At 36.0% G+C, this 22595-nt stretch overlaps 1 protein-coding gene and 1 long non-coding RNA gene across 5 annotated transcripts in view; one reads left to right on the top strand and one right to left on the bottom strand.

Annotated features, from left to right (window-relative positions):
- GSTCD (glutathione S-transferase C-terminal domain containing) overlaps nucleotides 1–22595 on the bottom strand; it is a 69616-nt gene that overhangs the window by 24650 nt on the left and 22371 nt on the right. The gene's annotated exons all lie outside the window — the stretch shown is intronic.
- Nucleotides 143–14594, top strand: LOC137856479 (uncharacterized). The gene is made up of 3 exons (XR_011096504.1): nucleotides 143–493; nucleotides 9967–10097; nucleotides 11742–14594. It is a non-coding gene; the product is annotated as an uncharacterized lncRNA (long non-coding RNA).

The raw sequence follows: 22595 nt of genomic DNA, 5'->3' as shown, positions 1-22595 counted from the left end.
TCTAACCTCAAAAGGAATGCTGGTTTGCCTACACACAATATAATATCAAATCTCAGCAACATCTAGACTTACAAGATAGGGGCTGCTTGCTTTCTGCAAAATTTCTCAAGATTAAGTCATCACTGCCTGACAATAAAACAAGAATCAAGTGGTATCTTTATCTATTGCAAGCTTAATATCCTGATTGACAGCTGCTGTCTTGCTGAGAAGGGGGAGCTGCTAATTCCTGCTGAATTCAGTGCTCAGCAGGGGCTAAGAGTGGCTGTCTCTAGCAGAAACTGGAGAGCTGCTTCCCCAGCAGGAAGCAGAGAAGGGCCCCTGCTGAGGGCAGAACAAAGGCCAGAAGCCCCTGCCGTTCAGCCTCACAGCTGTTCTGCAGGATCTTGCCTCCAGGGAGCCAACTCTTGGATGTTAAGTAGCAGCCTAGTCACGGTGCACGCAGGAACACAGCAGATCGCCCTCTCTGAGCACCTTATGCTGAATATTGGAAAAGGTAAGAGCTAAGGGGCTCTGTGCCACTTAGGGAGCAGTGAAACACAGACAGGTACGTGAAGCATAGACTGAAAGACACCTTCTGATATATATATTGTCTCATTAATTACCACCACAGCTTCTAAATAAGCAAATAAATATTATTTGGATGCTTGCCGTTGATTTGCCTATCTCTAAGAGGAGAAAGCCTGAAGTACTAATTCAGAAACAGGAAAAGTTGGTTTAAGAGACAGACGTGATTCATTTGGCCTCTTTGCAGCAAGCAATTCCGAACAGCTGGCTGCTGGACAAACAGCATTACTTTTAGCTCAACTTTACACATCATGCCTGTTTACTGGACAGGGGTTAACATCTCTAGGAATCCCTCCAAAACACTTATCCTGATAAGGAATTTCCCGTACTGCAAAGGGTTTGATGGCCAATTCATAACTCATTGACATTTTAATAAACAAGCAACCACATTTCAAAACAACTGGATCTGAATCCTAAATAAGCCATTCTAGTTGCACATGGAAAGGTCAAATTTATATTTCTACCTTGTCTTATCTACACTGCAATTATCATGGCACTTATAGCTTGATCCTACATAAATCTGGAATTTATGAAAATTTTAGTAAATTCAATCCATTTTACCGCATAAAATGAATGCCTCTGGGTGTTCATGTGGTTTATGTTAGTTAAAAGGGCTGAAAAAAAACATTCAAGAGTTCATAGGAAATACAGGAATTACACTACTCCATCATAAGGTTTTAATTCAGTAATTGTAACTGCTTGACCACTTAACTGCTCTCCTTTCATTTCTTCTTTTTTTTTTTTTTTTTTTAAACTTCATTTTTCTTAGCCCAGTTTGGGGAAAAAAAGACAAAATGATCTTCAGGTCAGACAGTAAGCACAATTAAATTCATTGACTAACTACATAATTAGAATGTTTTCTATACATCTTTAAAGTGGATCATCAGATTTGGATAAGTGTTCTTTGAATTTCTGGTGTCTAATGTTAGTATTCGCTTTAGCCAGGTTGCCAGCCTGTAAATACTGACCGTCAGCATTCAGATTTGTATAACCTCCAGAACCGCACTCTATAAGAAATAAACCGTTGTAAGAAATACATCTGACAGACTGTGGGGAAAAAATAAATAAGAAGTGTTTTTCAATTAGCACTTCTCTTTCCATAGCCTTTTCCCTCCACTCCTTTCTCACATAAAGAGCTCAGAGTAGGCACACCAAAAGCAGGTGGAGATGCCAGTCCTTTAGCCATGACTAAGCTCTTGTCACCAAATGCCAGCTGCACAGCTTTGCAAGCAGCATACCACATCCAAGTATTGTCGGCCCTTCCATATCATTGTGGTATTCTTGGTAACCAACCTGAGTCAGAATTGACACCTCCTTCAGCACTGTCAGCATTGCCTTTGGGAAGCTCTGTATCGTCTGGATTTGCATAGTTGTAGAGATTAACACCTGGCTAAACAATGGAATTTCATTAGTGACAAATACGATTTACTGAGCACTTTATGATAAAAGGATTATGACATTAAACCATCCTGTGGGGAGGGGGGAAAAATGTTTCTCCCAAGTGGTAACCAACATGCAGACAGTAACACTTTACATCAAATTTAGAAGAAAACATAATAATTCATTACATTTTAATGCATTTTGGAAGTACTACACATAAGGAAAAATGCCTCTCTATTAACATAGAAGTCGTGGGCTATGCTACATAGCATTTATTCACAAATAGATTCATCCTTAGAAGATTTTCAGAGCAAATGTAAAATACCAGTTAAACTCAGACAATTTGGGTATATCAATTCAGAAAGCTGTCTAACAATAGAAAATATTTTAACTCCAGTTAATCCAGTGTAAGATCACTTCAGAAACACTGCTGAAGAACTAAATTCTCCGATACAAGCATAAATGCCAAAATTGAGATTTGAGATTTTCCTCATTGACAAATGAGCAAAAAGAGTCCTTCCCTACTGATTTTAAATGGGACAAATGCAACTCCAGTTTGCAAAGGCTGTCACAGTTAATTCATTTTCCTAAAATCCAAAGCAACAGCAAAATAAGCTTCCAAGGCAATGAATGTTTGCAACAGGCACTTCCTGCCCAACCAATGATTCTAATGACAAAAAACAACTCCATTTATTTGCGTGTTAAGCAGCTTTTTCAGGGTGGCCTTCTGTATTATTCTTTCATAGTTTATGAAAGCAAATAGCCAGGAAAATCCATAAATCCCTTCAACCACCTTTGAAACGGAGACCGCAATTTAAATGGAAAAAGAAGTTAATGAAACTGTGGGCACCAGCCCAGTAGTCTACTACAATCCCCTAGGCCTTACTTTTAAAGAACATCAGGAAACAAAGACATGATTCATTTGGCCCTTGTGTAGCAAGCAACTCTGACCAGCTGGCTGTTGGACAAACAGTAGGACTTTCAGCTTAACTTTAGACGTCATGTCTGTTTACTGTACAAACTATCAAACTTAAGGCCATCAAACTAAACACTAAGGTCATCCATAAACTTATCTTCAGCATGGAAACTCTGTATTAATTAATTTAGAGGAGGAAACGTATGATAGCATCTTCCTGCTCTTCCTGTCAACACCGCATTCTTTGCAGAAGTGCAAACATCAGTGCGTTCCTTTCCTCTATCCCGATGCATTTTAATTACTTTATTAGACTTGAACAAAATGAGACAAAGGGTTTTAAGGTGATGGAAGGAGACAGAGAATGTGGATAGCATGGACTGTAGGCACTCAAACAGCTTGCTGAATTTCTATAAATACGTTAGGACTTTATCTGAAGCCAACAGAAACTAAAAAAATTATGAACTCCTTTCCAGCAGAAACTCATCAACTCAGACTTCAGTCAACTAAACAAAGACCCAAGCTAAGGTAACATCTGCCTTCAAAAACTTTAAAAGAAAACATATCTCCAACTAATTGCCAGAAGGCAGGTTCACCAAAACATCTGCCTTACTGAACAAAACACGTATGATGAAAATAACAAAAGTGTGAGATAGTTCAAGAGCAGTATAGAATATAAAACTAAAACATTTGAAAAACAGGCAAATCTTTGCAGGGAGTTGTGTAGAAAATGGTACACTCATACAAACTTTATAAGTTGGTAGAGCGTCAAAGGAGTCAAAGGCTGTAAAATGCACCAAGAAAAGAGCACAACAAATCATCACAGCAAAAACTTTTTGGAAGAGACCTTTGGAGATCTTCTGGTACAACCTCCTGCTCAAATTAGAGCTATCATCAACAGCCGGTCAAGCCAAGCCAGGTCTTAAAAGAATGGCTCAGCAGTGCCTCTGCTAAGAAACTAATTCTTTGACATTAAATCTTATATATATATATATATATTTATTTATTTATATATATTTATATATATATATATATATATTTATATATATTTATATATATTTATATTTATATATAATGTGTGTATATACATATTTCTCATAACTGTGGCAATGCTTTGCATCATTTACACATGAAGACCCTCAAAAGTCACTCTATATAAGTGGAAAATAAAAGATACTATTTGAAGTTATTTAACTTTTAAAGACATACTGATAAATTATACAAAAGTAAAGCCATTTGGGCACCACTTCCTCCTTAGAATTTCTTCCTTTATATACAACGTTAAATTATTAAGTTTTTATTTTCTCAGGGAAGCAGCCATCAAATATTGATCTAATACAGTTAATAACATAATATCCAGCTACTTATAACTATTTGAATCAAGGAAACCAAGTCACATTTTTGTCAGAAAGACAAGAATACAAACTACTCAGAATATTCAGCCTCAACCATGCCCCCACTATCACAGCTAAGATCAAGAAAAAAATCCAGAGTGATGGCAACATAAGCATTAAAAAAGCTGCTGTAGCATAGGGACGCTTTACTTCTGCATGGACATCTATGGGAGCATTTCGTCTGGAAAAAACCTCTAGAGATCATCTAGCCCAACCTTTAACCTAGCACTGCCAAGTCTACCATTAAAACCATGTCACTAAGCTCTATATCTATACATCTTCTGAATATCTCCAGGGATGGTGACTGAACCACTTCCCTGGGCAGTCTGTTCCAATGCTTCACAACCCTTTTGGTGAAGAAAGGGTTCCTAAATCCAACCTAAACTTCCCCTGGAGCAAATTAAGGCCATTTCCTCTCATCCCGTCACTTGGTGCTTGGGAGAAGAGTCCAATGCCCACCTCACTATAGCCTCCTTTAAGGTATATCACATTTAATATCACATGCTCCCATGATATTTCTGAGACTAATTCTCCAAATGCTTCTGCCGTTATATACAAAATACAAGTAAGCATTGAAAGGAGAAATGATGTAAATAGACATCGTGAGCAGTCCCCTCAAGGCCAAGGACATAAAACTGTCTGACAGTAACTACTACAGACACAGCATGGCACAAAGCCCAACCTACAGAGGAAAGTGTCATTGATCTGATCAATACTGTTACACAGATATAATCCTTTGAATGGGCACTTCTGGTATAAAAGTTGGATTATTTTGGTATTATTTTATCGGGACTATTTTATTTAGATTTAGCAACTTCTTGAGTAAACCAAACTGGAAAGGCACAAGACCAGAACAACCAGTGAATTACACTGCAACTATAAGAAAAATGCTTGTTTTTTTCTTACAGTATGACAAAAATGTCTGTATGTAGAAGCATGTATGTAGAGATAAAGAGTTTATCAAAGCACCTGTTTACAAACTACTATGTACTGATTAATATAAAGAAATGTGAAAAGATTTTTCACAGGAGAATGTCTGTGAGACCAGGACCTTAATACTTTTTTTTTTTTTTTTTACTTAGTAATTTAACACATTAAACTGAAGTGACTAAGATAAGTAATGTTCCCTTGCACTCATATAAGCATTAGACCTTGCATTCAAGGCTCAACTATACAGGGCTCAGCTTTATTTGAAGCAATTCAGTGAAGCACTTTTAATTCTTACATACCTCATATTTCTAAAGAAGAAATTATTCACGAGTTGGACCCTGATCTTTGTGGGTCCCTTCCAACTTGGGATACTCTATGATTCTGTGAACATAAATATTTTGAAGTATAACTTCAGTAGCAAACATTTACTCCCACATATTTCTGCTACCTATCCAGAGAAAACATTTCCAAGTTTAGATTTGTATAATGGTTTCCAATAAATATATACAATGATTTTCCGAATCTATTCACTTCTTCTATAAATTATTTCTAATAACCCATGACACAACTTAAGTAAGCTTAACCAATAAACATCTTTTGAAACAGCATTTAAAGCTGTAAAGACTGCCAGGCAAACTGTCAACACAGTAAAAACAGATGAAACAAAAACAAAGCAGAAATACATAGCTGGCTTGAACTGTATTTATAAAGAAATGCCTAAAACAACCTATAAAAGCAATTCAAGGGCTTAATCTAGAGATATGGCCTAGGGAATGCAATTACAAATTGGGCTTTCAAAGCTCTGCTGCACAGACATACATGCTTAGAGCAACCTTAAACCAAGCTTTATTGTTTCACAGTTTGCCATACAGTAATTTTAGTTCCCATTTAGATCAGTCAGTCTCTTTGCAATCAAATCTGAGTCTGTTTTTTAGGACAAACATTTATTCAAGTGACATTTGGTTAATGGGAAGTTCTGCTGACTGAACAATGCCAAAAAGCCACCTCCCATTTTCTGTATTGATTTATTCTTTGTGATTATTCAGAAGTGACAGCACTTCTGAATACCATAACCTTCAAAAGAGTTTTCCCCTCATTTAGACATCCAAATAATCTTAACACTTTATTTTAAACTATGTTGAGAATCTGGCTACAGATTATTCACTCCTTACAATCTGTGCTCTTAACGATAGACACCCAAACTCTTGGAGCCCTTTGAAAGCTAATCACGTGTTCTGACTTTTTTGTTCCTGTTTTAAAGAATTTTAGGGGGAGTTATTTCATCAACAGCCTCTACTCACTCCTACTTTCTTAATGTTAAAAAAATTATCATGCTCTCTGATCTGTTTAAACAGGGAAAGCAATCACCTTCTTTCATTACTTTCAATCCCTTTCTTCTGTTATTTTGAATCATCAGCATCTTGTCTGTGTTTAGAATAAATTTAGCTCTTCAGATTCTTGAGTGCTGGTTATCTGTAGTACCTTAACATGAAAACAGTTGAAGACTGAAGTATTTCCCCAGATCCACCAATGATGATAAAAAGGTTATTAACCAAGGGAAGACTGATAACTTTTTACCTTTTTCTCTGAAACTGGTATTAAAAGAGTCTTTTTAAAGTTTTTTAACAATTAAATTAATGGCAATAAAAATACATCCCATAAAAATACTGGGGCCCACAAAGTTTCTTTTATAATATCAGCTTTATTTCCAGCTTCATGAAAATATATGTCTGCTAGGAGTACAAATAGACTGACCCCTTAGTGTTCACAGGAAGCTTCAAGAATCTTCACAATAACATCTAAATTTTTTCCTATTTGGTATACTGTATAGCTTTTCTGTTTAAAACAGGAATTCTATATTAAGAAATCTCTGCTCCCGGCAGCTGTTTTTACATGTTTTTGTACAGCCACCTTTGCTGAAGGTTGACGCATGCACCAAACAATACTGATTTCTAGGGCACGATTACATTATTCAGGGCCAGCTTGGATGGGGCCCTGGGCAACCTGATCTAGTGGATGGCAAAAACCTGGGGTATCAGAATGTAGGTATTCATACAAAGCAGAGCATGGCTTTCTACTCCAGCTACTGTGGGTCCTAGCCTGAATGTAGAACAAAGGAAAGTATTTCCAAATGAGATACACCAAAGACAACAGAACTTCGGGAGACTACAGCAAGTTAGAAGATGAAGGCCATTGATTACTAGATGCAATTGCCAGGGGAAACCCTAAAAATGCTTTTTAGTCTCACGTAATTAGCTTGTTTGTGCCACTGTAATTGGGACCTATTTAATCTCCTGATTGTTTTTTCTGAACCAGTTAATCCCATCTCCAAGAACACCTATCTCTGGGAAAATCCACATTAAAAAAAAAGAATTAAGTGATTATCACTCTGTTTATCCAATTAAAATAGTTCCTATCCAACATAAGAAAAACATTAAAAATACTTTGCACAATCACTCTGAGAACTACATTAATATAATGTTCCAAATAGAATTGAAATCTACACGCAGGAAAGAACAAGTTCCTTTTTAAAAGAACTCAGAACAACTACAATCTTAGAAAAGCCAAGCAAAATAAAATACATTTCTAAAACCAGGAAGGCTTACTACTTGTAGTACTTTGATTTCATTTCTTCTTATCTTTATGTTGTGGAGAAAAGTTTGAAATACTTCACATAAATTAAAGTCTGTTATGCCAATGTACATCGCCATTCCCTTTTATTTCAAGAGGAGTAAAAGGAGATAAACGTGCATTTTCTTACCACGAGTCATTTGTTAAAGATATAATCATGAAATATTATTCCAATTTTATTCAAGCAGCAACAGCTGGATGTCTTATGAATGGGCTACAGAACTTATTCCTACAGATTTGACTTCCCCATAAAACTGTTCTGAGTCCATGACTAAGAGATTACAGGGTTGTTGTTGTGTTTCATTAGTTGTTATTGTGTTTTTTTTTTGTTTGTTTGTTTTATTAATTATTGCTGAAAATCCTTCAAAAAAGTAATTGAAAAAAAAATGAATTGAGCACTATGTTCTTTCCCTCTCTGACACATGGAGAGGTTAAATCAAAGTAGAAATTTATACTGTCTACAAAACACTCTACTATACAGCACATTTGTGATACAAAACTGAAAGAATATGATAAAGAATCTTAAAATTTATTTCAGTGGCCTTGTTTACATTACACAACAGCAACTTGAGCAGTAGCAACTAACTGAAACACGTTAATGAACATCATAAAACTGAAGCAGTGATTCTACTAAAAGTTCTTATTGCTCAGTTTTTACACATGACCTCAAAAGGACTACTCATACATTTAAATAAGCTAGACACATGGTCACAGTAGGGAAAAATAAGCTCTGCGAGTCACCGTTAGAATAAAATTTACTAAAAACAAACAAAGCCAATCGGAAGTTTCCTTATATCTTTTTTTTAATAGGTTAAGAAATGACTTAAGAAAATAAGGAAGTATTTCCTTATGGTATTTATCAAAAGGATGAACAACATATGCAAAAAGAAAAAAGGCCTGATCATAAAATGCCTTGAACTAGATTTGAGATATTAGCTAATTATTAGAGATTAACTTATCCTTGCAGGAACTTCAGGATAAAATACAGGGTAAAACCTGCTCATATCTCTGACAATACAAACACGAACACACATTTGTGTTGACCTGTATGTTCCAAATTCAGCAACGAGCCAGGTGATGCTGAATCCACAAACAACCAATGTGTTTTGAGGAAAGTTACTCCAGTGATTTTCAGCCCCACTGTCTGGCATTACAATGGCTACAAACCAATTTTTAAACAAAATTTCTGACATTAAGGCTCTAGTAGGAGTTCAGCATTCATTAATGTCTGCCATGTGCTCTACTTGCTCCTGACAAGCAGGATTTGTCTGCAGCTATAATCTTATGCCACAGTTAAAAATATAGAGAGAGATGTAAAAAGGATGCTTGAACCATAAAACAAGAAAAGCTTGGGGGATGCAAATATAGGAAGAATATCATCTAACCTTTGTTTACAAAGCAACCAGGATTTAAAATGTTAAAAAAATCCTTGAAGATATGATTTATTTTTAGCTTCATCTAAAATAACTTACAGAGAACTCATAATTCTAATATCCATCAAGTAGGATCATGACTGGGCCAAAGCATCCGGTAACAAGCAGAAGAGGAGGAATGTCAAATACGTGCTGCAGATATGATGGAAAGTAAAACATTTGGCAGATGTTTTTTGAAAAGCATAGAACACAGGATTAAGAATTGTTCTGTCAGCTCATATTGGGTTTACTCTTTTTTTTCTTCTTTTTAAGAGTAACAGATTATTTTAATTAATAACTCATTTCCAGTCTTTCAAAAAAGACTGAAATTGGAGTGAAGAAATTATGGCATGCTTCACAACCAACTTGTTTCAGAAAAATTGCACAGCAATAGGTTGTGCTCTGAAAATAAATTACAGAATATATGGACAATGACAAATTTTGAGTAGCAATTTATATTGGCTTTCACATTATAGATCAGACAAACTAAAAGAAACCGTATGAACAAACATTTATGTTCATTGTCAAAACTCCTCAAAACCAATGCATGCCTAGCAGAGGCTATGGTTACTTCACATAAACACATAAATTTGAAATATGTTTTTGGTTATTGATTAACAAATTTATTTATTTATTTGAAATTACCAGCCCGAAGTAACAGGACCTGGGTTTAAAACTTGGCATTTGCTACCACATTTCCTACACTCGAAGCACAGTGATATTTATTTTTGCTTACTTCCAGCCCACTAGAGAAACTGCGAAAGAATGCAAATAACTTCAGGATTAGTACACACAGAAAAGCTGTGCAGCTACTTCATGGTTCAAGTACATGACCAAATCAGCTACAAGTATAAATCCAGAAGTTGCTCAAGGGTAAGCAGTCTTTCTTAACCTTTTGTCTTGATTCTAAAGGTTGCACAGGAAAAAATAACTCTAGAATCCCTCTGGCTACAAGACTTTTGACAGTACTTGCCTAGTTTTTTATTTCCATGATAAATAAGAAACATCCATATGTACTGAACAACAAACATAACTATTTTAAAGCATGTCATAAACATCTTGAGATACACTTTGGTACTAAAAGTTCTTCATGCTTTCTCAATACAATACCACGTTGGTTAGTAACAAGTTTCTGGACTACAGGTAAAGCAGGGCTGACTATATGTTATCGTTTCTTCCTCCTTTCCTTAAGCTTTAAAGGTGAGAAAACGGGGAGAAGGGACAAGAAATACTATTTCAGAAACAGTTAAAACCCACAATCCAGCCCAGCCATGATATTCAGAGTCCTGCATGATTAAGATGTATTCATGCTTGCATTACTACAAATCACACCTAAAGTTTCAACTTTATTTGAGCATAAGAAGACGGCCACTGGCTAGGACAACAGCTTGGAAACAGAGTTGAGATTCAGGCTATTGCACTTTTCTGCTGTGGACCTACTTAGGCATATCAACTAAGCCCAGTGCCTCAGCTGTTACATGAGTATTACCGCTGTGCCATGTCAAAAGTCTGCTCTGACTTGGAACAGCTGAGAAACTGTAAACTCGATAACCACAGTAACAGCAGCAACATAAACATCTGAGATAAAAAGATACAATTAAGGATACTCCCTTTTCTGGAAGAGATTTGTGAAAGAGCTCTGATGAAAGAAACAAACAAAAAAAAAATGCCAAGGAACAATCATGCTGCAACAATCCATTCATCCAAATAGATTTTAAGGTACTGACAGTGTAAAGCATTTCAGGTGCTGCAAAACTAGAGGAAGAACACAACAATTTCACTCCACAAAGCAAACAGGAGAAGAAATTAAGATGAATGTTACAAATGTTTCTTGTGGTGCTTTTGGTTTTTTTTTTTTTTTTTTTTTTATTTCATTGTAAAAAACTATATACATAGATTGATCCATCTCCTTCTCTTCTACCACTATCTCCTCCTCCTGCCACAAGCATCACGAACTACTGCAAGGCCAAATCTAATCAAGACTTTCAGGAAAAACAAAAAGGCAACAATGCACGATGGCAAAAATGTACATCCCCACAGTTATAGTAAATCAGTATGTACAGACATATCTCTGTAACTGTCTTGCAAATAATTGCAACTACCTGACTAAAGACAGAATGAAGACCTGTTGCCTTAATACATACACTCTATTAAATAGATAAATAAATAAATAAAATCAATGCACATCCTTTGTATGACCTTGGACTTGGTAATTTACAGGGATCAGGGATACAGTCATCACAACCACATTATTCCAAAGACAGTCATACCACTGAATTTACGTCAAAAGCAGTTAGACACCTCCTCAATTCTATGTCAGTCCAGAGTTGGGCTCAAAAGGTTTTCATAGTTTGCCAAGGAAAAAAAAAATCTGATAGTAGTAAGAAGGGGAGATGAACAAAGACTAGCCATACGTCTCTTCAGATGGTCAATACTCGCTGTAAAGAAGGACTTGATATTAGCAGTAAGATACCCCTAACTCTGCCAAGTTCTACAACCTTCTGTTTTCTTCTTTAGGAAATTACTCTGGAAATGAGCTAAGTGAAATCTAAGTGCAACTCAACATATGGAGGAAGTGGCAGACTCGGACCCTCTGAGGACGAAAGGCAGGCAGACTCCAGACAACAAGCTCTTCTGGGACAAGGCCACTGATTAGGGGTACATGCAGTATGAAGCACAACCAAGGATTCCAGATCAGGGCAAAGCTAAACAAGTTATTAAATCATGCTTGAGCACTTCTAGTACCACACCAAAGTGCAGCTTCCTCACACTACACAAAGTACTGACCTAATATTACCCTGAGGACTTCAAACAGCACTTTTTTTCCTTTTTCTTTTTAGTTTTTATTTATGATGTTTAACTTGTACTGGAAAGTTTTAATCTAGGTAACACTTTCTATCCATAGCACCGAGCTTTCAAGCCAAGTCAGGTTTCAGGGTAGCATATCACAGCAAGCATAGCAGAATTTAAGCAAAAATTCCAACTTGTGTGCTAATTTGTCACAGATACACTAGCATGCCAATGGCCATTTCAGACAATTTACACTTATTGACTTGGACTGTCCTGCAGCATTATACTGTAGAAGTACATTGCAGTGCTCTTTTCAACAGCTGATACTTCAAAGCAGTGCATTCAAGAAGATGCATAAAACAACAAACAGAGAGCTCACTGTAAGCAAGAAAACTTAGACATTTCACATGCAGCAAAATCTGTGAATCTTACAGTTCCATGAAATATAGAATTAAATTAATACGACTAACCAAACATCTTTAGTGTAAGCATTGCTGCTTCATCCCTGTTTCCTTTTTGCTGAACACAGAAGGAACCTTTCAGGATTGGTAGGATTCTCTTCATAATAGACTACTAAGAACAAAAAAGTTCATTTAACTTCTCAGTGCAGAACGAACTACACTCTTTCCCTCAGTAAGGAGAAAAAGTACCACTTTCAGAATTCAATTCCATTCAACAACATCATTTGTGAACAGCCATTTTCAGGTATTGCAATTTTATCCATATTAATGTCAACTTTTTCATTAAAATCCACACAATTTAGCTTTTGTACTAAGTCTGGTTTCTCAGATTTTCTTATGTATATGCAATAACCTGGTTCATTCTCGTAGTTACTACTTCTGAAAAAAGACTTATAAACTGGGAAAACACTCTTTTCCCTGTATGAGGGAAAATGAACTATAAATACTAAATTTGTATTAACATCACTGAAACATGCACTTTGATAGCAGATAACACATATACAAGTAAATTCTGTTGATGATATAGAAACATAAGAATGATATAAACAGATACAATTTTAAGCAAAATGACTATAGAGCGGGAATGAAATATGGGCCATGATTCAAAGCGTTATATCTACAAATTTCCTTCTTTCTTGCCTAAAATACACCTGTCACAGTCAAGTAACAGCACTTCTTTTCCAGTTTTTCCACTTTTTTCAAGAAGCATCCAGCTTTAATATGCAGCCTTTGGTGTCACATATACAGCCTAGAACCACTTATGAATTCAGCTGACTTTCAGTGAGCCTTCCAAAATATCAGGTCCAAAGTCTAGGACAGCAAGCAGCGTTTGTATAACACGGAGAAGTTTAAGAGTTCGTTTTTATGTTTTTTGGTCTATTCATCCTAACAAAAGGAGGATTGCAGAAAACATGCAATGCAACTGAAAGCTGAGGTTAAAAAAAAAAAATAAATTTCCACCTTACCATTCCTTTATGGAAGTGCTTGGAACAGTTCTAAGTTTGTACTGCTAAAAGGTACTCCACTCTTTGGGAGGGGAACATTTTGTTTCTTATCACTAAAAATGCAAGAATACAGCAAAGATCTGCAAGTGGGATATCCAAAAAACTTGAAGCAGATATAAGAGCACTTCAACAATCAGACACATCAGAAGATACCAGGTAGGGTGAGTTTGTGGAACTGTTAAGTGAATACATTTTTTACCTGGTCTACTCCTAATGCTTAGAGAAGCAAGTAAAAGCATCAACACGATGACCAACAGCTCAGTGAGAGATCTGCAACAGTTTTTGAAGGAACCTGCCAGCACAACACCCACACACATTCCCTCTCTCTCATCAACATTCCACAACAGGGGACAGGTTTTACTTTTTAAGATTTAATTTGACTGATTTTAATATTGGGATTATTCTCCAATTTTTCTACACTTACAAGACAATTCTACAAACAGCTGAATTTCCTACTTGCTTTTGCTTTTCAGTATTTTAAGTTTTTAAAGGATGTGAATTCCTTTTGATATTGCTATGAAAAGATGCCAGAAATTTGACAAGAGACATGCACCAAAAATTAACTTTTCAGAAGCTATTCCAGACCATCTGGAGAAAATTCATTTCAAGTACAAAATAATTAATACCACCTTCACTAAAATACTAAACATACAGTAGCCTGGTCTTTCCTCCATATAATTAAAAACTTAGAAAGTATAAGACCATTCATAAGAACAGATTATGAATTGCTCATAAAAATATTTTTTTTTTCCTCCAATCTATTAGGTTTAGTTATTTTTTTCCTTAATTTATAGTAGTGCTGTCTTCCTCAAAATTGCTGATTAAAACTTCAAGTGCACAACTGTAGACTAAGAACTCACTTTCAGGAAAGCTAAAATGAAACTCCTGTCATTATCTAATGTGGGTCTGTATCCAAATCAAGCAATACGTTCATGCTTCTTACATGGAAATCTAAAAACCACTGCGAGTGCAGATGGAAACAATAAGCAACTTCAACAGACAGAAAATAATCCGTCTTGCCTCATATTTTGTCACAAATGATTTATGGATTGGATACAAAACCTATACCTAAATTCTACAAAAGATAAAGACTGGGGGATGGATGAAGAAGGCACGTCCAGCCACTTGTACAACGCTTACCTTTAAGAGTGTACACACTACTGTGTTTCCAACAGAAATATTAGTTTCAAAGTATGTTTTACATACACAAACCTATTGCACTGCCATGACAAAATATGTCGTGATCCATAAACTCATCATAAAATGTCAATACAGAACTCACAGAAATCCACTAAGTGCACAAAACTTGAGAGTACCTCAATAGCAATAAGCTTTTTCTATTAAAAGGAGTTGGTCCTCCACCCCCATCCCTACCACACAGAACTCTTACGCTGCAAAAGAATGTTGTTCAAAACATGTCTGCCCACATTTCTGAAGAAAATTCTCCAGTTTAATAACCATAAAATAAACATCCATGTTATTTAGTGTGATCATTATGAATTGACCTAAAATCTAGGCAGTCACAAACTCTGGAAGCAACCAATAGCCTTAGCAATAAGGATATTTATCGTTAAGGATATTTAATTCTCTTACACAGAGTTTCATGAATCTAATGCAGAGCCCAGCAAAATAAAAGACTACAGATTTAGAAAACTGTGATGGTCTGACAACTTTTTAAATTGCTTTCTGAAGTTTACGTTCTTTTACTTTGATGTAGGAAATCTAAAAAAGCCACCAGAAGTCTATCAGCTATTTTAAGTTCAAATGATACAGTCTGCTGCATAAAGATGTGTATTTAGGTATGCCAGAACAACTAAGTGGCATCAGCACTGCATTTTCCTCATGGTTTTGAATACTTCACTAATTGATCTAACAGAAAGGGATGAAAAGGAAAGTTCCAAGGCAAGAATAGACACCTAACAGCAGTTATCTAACAACCTGATGTGTTAATCTTGTTAAACAGATGATGGACAACCTTCTAAAATGGTGGGTGAAAGGTTATAAAGCCTCATTCAAGCCTCACAACTTTTTACACAACTGTCTCTTACTCGCAAAGTTAAGTCTACAGTTCTTTAGCTCCTGCTCTGCTGTGAAGCTTGATACTTAATTTAATTATGTCATTTAGCTCATATAATTAATGGAAACACAGCAAGTGTCTCTTAGAATCAGAACAGTCACTAGTTCGGGCAATGTAAAACCACAGTAAATTTCAGAACAGGCACTGACATTTACCGTTTCTCTTTGTAGACTGCAATGGAGGTTCCCTCCAACTTTGAAATTACTCTCCCACATCCATGCTTCAGTAAGATCTTAAAAGAAGAAAACCAAACAGCTAGAAGTATTGATTGCTAATTAAAACACCGACAGCTGTGCTGGAATTGCTCATTTGGATAAGAATTTTTTAACATTGCTTTTAAAGCCTCACAATAAGGTAACCACAAACGCCTAATACTATAAATGACAGCACCTGTTCTCATTCCCCATTGCTGACCTCAAAGTCAGAAGACTAAGCTGCAAACTAAGAAAAGGGGCTGGGTTCTTTTTCTCTGCATCTACAAATAATTTAATAGGATCTCTGAAGAACATTATGAAAAATATAATGTAAATCATCTATGGAACATTCCAACTTCCAGCAACTCCCCTGCTTTTTCCCTCCCAAAACAATAACAAATAATGTTTTGTTATTGAATGAATCTATCCCCAGAACGAAATATGAATGAATGTCAATAAATTTAAGTGAGAACAACATAAGAATTCTTTTGGTATGTTTGCAGTGTTTAGTGACAGAGGAAGAGAAGAAAGACAAATTTCTCCTCAGTTTCAATTGTTCTTTGGGCTGCAGTCTTTTTTGTACCCAAGCACAGAAACTACACCTTACTTTTCACGTCTAGTTAATCTCCTGATCTTAACTTCTCAGCGCCTACGTTTCCTTTTTTGGAAGCAGGATTGTGCTAGGAAAAGAAGTTGTGAGAGGTCCAATTGAGAGGAAAGAAAAACTTTTTTGACTTGATGCTGGGAAACGTTTTCAAACACTTGCATAGGCTAGGCAGCGCTTTCACATTTTGACTGTTGCTCTCCCTTCCTAATTAAAAGTACTGCTACCAAAAAAAAAAAAAAAAAGACAGGCATCAAGCTGTTTAAAAATTCACCTCTTTGCATCCTTTTTATTTGTCTGCTTTTTTCTTCTACCTTATCAAACAAGCTATTTCCCTTTCCTCTGAATTCCAACCATAGTTGTCTTTCCATATCATCTTTTTCAATTACCAAGATGTTGGCTTTTGAACTGTTGCAGCATTTATTAATCAATAAAAAAAATAATAAAAAAATCTTGCACAATTCTTCTCATGTTAAACATACACTGAGACAAAAACTCCCAGAAATTTCTATTGAGCTACTCTTTGTTTTGCAAGTGTAATCCAGCAGTCTCCTGTCTCACAAAAAAAAAAATACAAAACTCCAGCAGAAGAGGTTGAGCTGATCAACTTTAGCCCCCTGCCACCCCCTGCTCAACTGTTCTCTTTTCTTTCTTAGCCTTGAAAACACTTGAGACAAAAGGCACTACTGGGCTGTGTGTTTACACAGCACCTAGTAAAACATACACTACTCTGTACTTACAGCTTTTCAGTCTGACTGCAACACAATGAATGTTTCAACAGTTAGAGTGTCAAATCTTATGTGAAGGTAAAAGTGTTTTAAAATGCGTTTTCCAGCTGGTCATCTCCACCTTTGGGATCAGGGGTTCCAGGGCTGAGAACTGCCACATGAAAATGGTCTCTTTCTCTTGGGTGACTCCTTAGTCCCAGGGCACAGGTAGTTTGTTATCCAAACAGATTTTGCTGCCCTCCTGTGGCCAGTGAAGATTTTATGCTCCAGAAGTCTCTGACACACCCCAGCAGGCTGGAGAAACAGTTACGAAAAACTCTGGTTCAGCTCTACCAGTACACTTTTCTCTTGAAAGACAGATTTGCAGAGCCCAACACTACACTTTAAATAAAGTAAGAGAGCCAAAATGCTGTTGCAGAGGTAAGGAAGGCCTCCTGACACCTCTGCTTGAAAGAACTGCTACAGGCTTTGTAGCAGAAATACAGGGATCAGTCGTGCTCACTTAACAGCTAGACTGATAAATTTAAAACCCAGATGTCCCTCAGCTACTATGCTGAGAAAACAATGTAAATGAGCTATAAAAATACTGCAAAGAAAGGGAAAAATAACTTTAAATCCTTGCATTGATTACAGTGTATAGCTATGCTAATCTATACATCATGAACCTCCATATTCTCGTGTGGCAAGTGGATGGCACGTGAAATGGCTAAAGGACACGAGCTGTACAGTGGTTACACCCTATTACAGATGTAGCAGGGATTTAAGTCTAATAAGAAATCTTACAGAACAATCTTCAATGAAGCAGCGAAGACATTTTACAGTACGGACACCAAAGCAGTTGAAATGTCTCATTTAAAGACAATGCTGGTACTACAAAAGACTGATTCAAAATGCACAGCAACTGGAATACTAAGATATTACTATATTATAGAAAAAAAAAATAAGACTAATTTCCATCAGTAATTTGATTTTTTTTTTTCAGCAGCATATTCAGAGTATTTGGAGACAGAAAAAGGGGCCAATTCCCCCTCTCCCTATATCTTTCTTGTTAATATAAATATACTAATGCATATGGATTTCATCACTACAACATCTGATTAAACATTTAGATAGTTAAGCTAGATAGACAGCTTTCAAAAAGGAAAATATTGCCCCCAAAGAAGTAAAGGCAATCTTTCCACTTATGCAGAAATAGGACAGACTTTTAGATATCTAAAGTTTGCTGTGTTGTTTGTTTGGTTGTGGCTTTTTTTTTTTTTTTAAGGAATTCACATTCCCAAACTGTGTATGGTAATAACTAAAGAATTATTGCAAAATGCTGAAAATCAGGAATGTACAGATTTAGAATTGGACAAGATATCAAAACAAATTTGCTCTAGGTTTGGACACTATACGTGCTCTGTAGAAAAGTTGACATGTACTAAGTACGTTGAGCAAGATTCATGAAATAGGCAATTAGTTATTATTCAGCAGCAGACAAAATCTATTTTGAACTATTCAGAACCAAGCAAGAAAAAACAAATGGAACACGTACAACAATAACAACAAAAAATAGCATTTTCCTATCTAATTATCTGCTTACATTTTTGCTGAAGTTCTGAAAGAGGCAAGTATTTTTGGTAACTATTTATCCAGCTGCTATGAGAACCTCGTGAGGATCAGCAGAGCATGAATGGTCTGCATCTGGGTAACTCTCAGTGCCATTTAGACTGGATGGCATACACGGCATCAGTCAGTAACACTAGGAACAGGACTCTTAAAAAAAGTGTTAGTACAGGTATTTTCCAGACAAAGAGGAGGAAGCAAGGTGTCACCACAGTCCTCTCTGCAAAGTGTCACTGTGTACCACAGCACCACTCTTAAATACACCTTTACTGACTATCAAAGGTGGTAAATTTCTATATGTTCTGTCTTCCCCCTAAATACCCCTGCTTATGATTTTGAGCCACATCTTTCTGTATCAGGTTAATCATCTGCCCTGGATTTATGCTGACCTTTGTCCCAGGCAAAATTTCTAGAATGGACCATCAATCCTTCTTTCCTCAGTAGTAACACTCTGTAAAGAATGACCTGCAATTCCATGCTATTGACTACATAGCAGACCCTTCTCCTTTAGACCTCTGGCTTAAGAGATAAATAATTCAGGGGCTTTTCTATCCCAGGAACATGGAACCTAGAAATATAATCTGGACAAAGAAACAAGTACACTCTACTAATATGCTATCAGGACAAGCATATGACCAAACAGTTTAAATGAAACAAAGGCCAGAGCTTCTTAGCAGGCCATTTAAGTTTCATGACAGATTGCTGGGGAAGACATGGACAGTTAATTTAACTGTATGTTAATAAAATACCTGATAGATACCTGTGTATTAACAATCTTGCTTTTTATGTCCTTCCATGTGTCAGAGAACTTTAGATGAGATTAAAAATACACACAAAAAAAAAGCACAGTCTGTAATGAAAGAAGCTACATGTTCTTTCTAGGGCGGATCACACCCAAATTCTACTTACACATACCCAGTGACTGTCAAGTGCAGACATTTTGCAGAAGTTTACTCTTGTTTAGTCAAAAACATGTTTTAATTTAACTGTCAGAACTGAGGCTACTGTGAATTTACAAAAACAAGTCATTAAAAATTGCCTTCGGTTCCCACGTCGTAAATCCCAAGAACATTTCAACTGGCAAATTGCAACATTTAATTCTATTTCTCCAGATACGTTCAGTAAATAAGCACAAACCGCAAAGGGGCTGAAAAAAAAGCCTCTAGTAAACTTTATATACTGCTCTCTATAAAACAAATCTCTCAGAATCCTAATTAAATAGCATTTAAGAAGGACTTGTGAATTGTAAAACTATACCTCTAGGGATTAAACTTGATCAAAATTGAACTCGTGTTCCAGGGGATATTCTATAGGAAGGGCTAAGGCCTCAGGAATTCTCGCAGGGTTTACACTTAGTCCACAAAGCATGCCACTAAAACAAAGGTGACACTTTGCAGTACCTCACACTGCAATTATTAGCCTGTGGAAAGCCTGTCAATCACCTGCACCATAACAACTTCTTACCCGTAACAGGATCAAAAGACAGCTGTGTTGGTATTTTTCTTTCTAGTATGATTTTCAATAAGGTGCATTAGCAACTACTGTTTTTTTTTCTTTGCAGGTTTTGAATATTTCAGAGGATGTGAAGAATAATATCATTTAGTTCAAAACAGCACTTAGAATACAACAGACTTTGAGCAAACAAACATGCCAAAATTTTTCAGAAAGTACTAATTTCAGTGAAACATTGTACTTAAAAACTCATAACTGCATATTAATTTAACTTAGCCATATAATAGCGTTGCCTCTTGTCTCCAGGTATGCTTCTTAAAAGTATAAAATAATTCGTTCCTTTCCCTTATGGAGTTTGGCAACCAAGACAAAAAGAAAAGAAAAACGGAGGAAGAGCACGGTAATAGTAGGAAGAGTACATATTGCCACAGACAAATCATCTGATTTATTGGCACAGACAATTTATAATGGCCAGCTACATACAGATTTTTTTTCTTGGTCTACAAATCAGTTATTGAACTCAAACTCATATCAAAATTGTGGAATGCTATACCCCAGAGCAATCAAAACATCCAAAAAAGTCACACATGATGTCTAAGGTTTTGCGAGAACAATCTTATGATGCTAAGCCACATAAAATAGTGAAATTGCAGTAATAAGCTTGTTTTTCATACACTTATCACCTCCGATATCAACATTACCTATATTCTAGCCTACATCTCTGTTTCTCAAAATCATTCACTTCTCAAGTATTTATTAAGAATATGAGACAACACAGCTCCATCACCATCCCAGGTTTTCCAGATCCTGAATTGCAAAGTACGAGGCCATCATAAACGTGGTTTAAACTTTTAAATGAGTGCAGCTAAACTATAGCTGTAAGGAGAGGTTAATGAGAAGCAGCTTCAGCTGAGCTTCACTTGGATTGTTACCCATGTGGCTTGCAGGCAAAGAGCTGTCTGATATGGAAAAATCAGTTGAAGAAGAAGGATGAGTTCCTGCTTCAGGATGCTTGAGATACTGAAATAGGCTACAAAACTATTTAAAAAAAAATCTTCAAAGTCTTTCAAAAAGTTCTGACAGGCTTGGAAGGGAAATAGAGAACTTTAAAGTGTTTCTTTCAACTTTTTGTTTTATGGAATAAACGACTGCCTGGATCTCATTTTAGAAATGCTGTTGCTTTTAACATTTAAAGTAAAACACAGAATTTGCATCTCTTGATTAGTAAGAATTTTAATAAAATATCAGACTCTCCAAAACAGCTTTGATTTTTAAGCATCACGTATTCACATCTCAGAAGCATCTCTCGAGACTAAAATAGTCCAAGGGTAATGCCAATATAAAAGAAAGAACAAAACAAAATAGCTGTGACCTACCTTCACAAAATAATCCTAGAAGCAACTTGGATATATTGAATGAATCTTGCTAACAATTTCAAAACAAACAGCTCTGCATCTTATAAAGCATTTATTCTACAAGTTAATGTTAGCAAGTTTTGCTAACAATTACACTTTTCATATGGATTGAAGTGAAAAAACATAAAATGGCTAAAAGATAATGACATCACTTCATGCTGTTTCCCTTCAACATAGTTAAATTTTTAAAAAATAAAGTAAAAAAAAAAAAAAAAGGCTGCTGCTAAAACCTTTTAGTAATGTCTACTCAAAATCCAATTAGAGGATGATTCACATTTGGTATAAGCATAAAACTGAAAAAAGCATCATTTTGTCCAAAATATAGGGAACTCAGTGGGAAGCTAAGCTTTTCAGTGGTTGATGGATCAAAATGAAGAATCTCATCTTAGTTCATTGATGCTTCTCCCTTTTCATTAACACTAATTTTGTAAATGAAGCCTGAACATTTTTTGAAGTTTTCTTTGGCTGAAAAGTAAACCACCATCATCACCCTTAGCTATCTTTCTTTAACATAGTGTCTGACATTAGGTAAGTATCTTTTACTTAATATCAGTTCTGGAAGTGGAAGGTAACAATGATCCTTCAGGATTGTCGCCTGGTATACCACTAGGACTGCCTAATCAAGACATCAGTTAATTCCACAGAACTGTGACACTGTTATTGTTCTAGACTGTGTTGTTTGAAAGTACTTAACTTTTGAAGAAGTTTCTAAATTAAAATTGTAAACAATGTTCTGTTCTTGTCAGCCCACCCAATGAGTTTAATCAAAGCTCTTTTTTAAAGCTGCTCTCCTTCACAACATACTCTCTCACTCTTGAATACCTAGTTTATAGTTCAATCTCCACTTCAGAGAAATAAAATTGTACTGTGAACACAGCTCTGCCTTCAGCTGGGTGTCTTTCTAAAATTATTATTATTCAGTGAACTATTCAGCATGGTCCAAGCAATTACAGATCTCGCTTATAGCCAGCAGCAGGCAGCAGACAGGTATAGATGACCATACTGTCTTCCTAGCCTTAAAATTTACGAATTGATGGATTT

This window comes from Anas acuta, chromosome 4 (genome assembly GCF_963932015.1).
Source record: "Anas acuta chromosome 4, bAnaAcu1.1, whole genome shotgun sequence".
In the NCBI taxonomy this organism is placed as follows: Eukaryota; Metazoa; Chordata; class Aves; order Anseriformes; family Anatidae; genus Anas; species Anas acuta.
The sequence above is the reverse complement of the archived record's forward strand: the minus strand, read 5'-3'. Positions and strand labels throughout refer to the sequence as shown.